General features: G+C 40.9%; 1 long non-coding RNA gene across 1 annotated transcript; it reads right to left on the bottom strand.

Annotated features, from left to right (window-relative positions):
• Positions 1-749: 749 nt before the first annotated feature.
• On the bottom strand, positions 750-1,634 carry LOC103888096. The gene is made up of 2 exons (XR_652459.1): positions 1,593-1,634; positions 750-935 (listed from the first exon to the last, which is right to left on the bottom strand). It is a non-coding gene; the product is annotated as an uncharacterized LOC103888096 (long non-coding RNA).
• Positions 1,635-2,116: the final 482 nt, after the last annotated feature.

Raw genomic sequence — 2,116 nt, 5'->3', positions numbered from 1 at the left:
TAGTCAACTTTGTTAGTGAAATAAAATATATCCTGCATATATTGCCTTATTTCCACTGCCAAGTTTGCTGTACAAGTTGCCATCTTTACTTGCCTATATCTCTATTTAGGCAAGAGCCTAAGATAGGTAAAAGCCTCCTCTTCTATTTCACCACATGCTCTTTCAGCACATTCTGGAAAAGCAACCTGAGTGATTTTGTAATATTCTAAATCATATCATGTATTTCCCAAATAAAAACCTTCCAGTTCTTCACCATTGAACTTGAATCAAATCTTTTACCTAAGCTGACAAGGCTGTGCAAAATCCCGCCCTTGCCTCTCTCCCTGACTTCACCTGGTGCCATTTCTCCTTTCTTACTAGGCAGGAACCCACACTGGCATGCTTTTTATTCCCAGGATATACCAAGCACATTCCTACCTTTAAGCCTTTGCACTTACTGTTTTCTTCACCAGACCTCTTTCCCCAGCTGTTCCCATGGCTCACAGCTTCTTGTCATTTAGGTCTCAGCTTAAATGTTGCCTCCTAAGAAAGGCCTTCTATGACCACCCATCCATAGCAGTCATCGAGTCACTTTCTGGCCCATCACTCTGTCCCTAATAGTTCATATTACTAAATGAGTTTATCCTGTTGGTTTGTCATTTTCTTGTTTACTATCTATTCCCCACAACCCTTGCAAACTCCAGCCCACTTGAAGGAACACCCCAAGTGTTCTGTCTTGTTCTCTAGCATAGTACCAGCAAATACAAGAGTGCCTGGGTCTATAACACACCCCATGTAATTATTTGTGAATTAATAAAAACAGAAGTAGCAATTATATTGAGACAGTTTTGACTTGCTTTCACATCCACAGGTTTCTCTGAGCAGTTTGAAGACATCGTGCTTCAACATCTTCCATCTCTTCATCACAACCTGATGAGCTTTTTCTTGGAGGAGACCTCATGCCAAAAAATTAAAAATGTGCAATTAATTTGTGCAGTGCCAAATGTCTAACTTGAGGAATGGTGATGCACAGGTTAGAGGAGGATGAAGATTTTGGTTTAATCCAAACTTTCGCTCTCCGTTAGACACACGCAGTACCTATGTTTCTATAGTAACCCTGGCCCTGTCTGCCTGGGACTTATAGTCTCTACAAATATGAGTCAAGATCACTTACAAGTTATGCTCTAGTCTTTTAGTCTGAGTTTAAATGATTGTGAGGTGGGCAAGCCTCCAATCTTCTTGGCTTGTCCCACAAACTTAACCAGCACCCCTGCCTCTGCTTGCTATTAAATGGCAAATTGTTGGCCAGGCATGGTGGCTCACACCTGTAATCACACTTTGGGAGGCTGAGGGGGGCAGATCACGAGGTCAAGAGATCAAGAACATCCTGGCTGGCCGGGCGCGGTGGCTCAAGCCTGTAATCCCAGCACTTTGGGAGGCCGAGACGGGCGGATCACGAGGTCAGGAGATCGAGACCATCCTGGCTAACACGGTGAAACCCCGTCTCTACTAAAAAATACAAAAAAAAAAAAACAAAAAACATCCTGGGCAACATGGTGAAACCCCATCTCTACTAAAAATACAAAAACTTAGCTGGGCATGTTGGCACATACCTGTAGTCCAGCTACTCAGGAGGCTGAGGCAGGAGAATTGCTTGAACCTGGGAGGCAGAGGTTGCAGTGAGCTGAGATAGCACCACTGCACTCCAGCCTGGCGACAGAGCGAGACTTCGTCAAAAAAAAAAAAAAAAAAGACAAATTGTCAAATATATGCTAAACTCATAGCACCCAGGTGAATAAGCAATGAATTCATGTTTATTCCCTCTTCTACTCTGACCATGCATGTTTTCTAGTAAGTTCTTAATCCTTTTCTTGCCCACTCAATTCTAAGGGGGAAAAAATGGGAAATTAAGTAGGCAGGTTTGTCTTTGATTAAAGAAATGCTTAATTTGACATAAATACTTTGAATGAAAGTGTACTCAAAGTGTGTGTGTATATATATATATAATAAATAAATTTATATATATATATAATCACTTCTATTATTCTACCCAATTAACAGTAAATGCATTTCATAATTTTGAAAGAATTTTCTTAGAATTTTGTTTTGTTTTGTTTTTTTGCAGAGGAGGGACTTC

This window comes from Papio anubis, chromosome 16 (genome assembly GCF_008728515.1).
Source record: "Papio anubis isolate 15944 chromosome 16, Panubis1.0, whole genome shotgun sequence".
NCBI lineage: Eukaryota > Metazoa > Chordata > Mammalia > Primates > Cercopithecidae > Papio > Papio anubis.
Note: the sequence above shows the minus strand (reverse complement) of the source record. Positions and strands in the feature narration are given on the sequence as shown.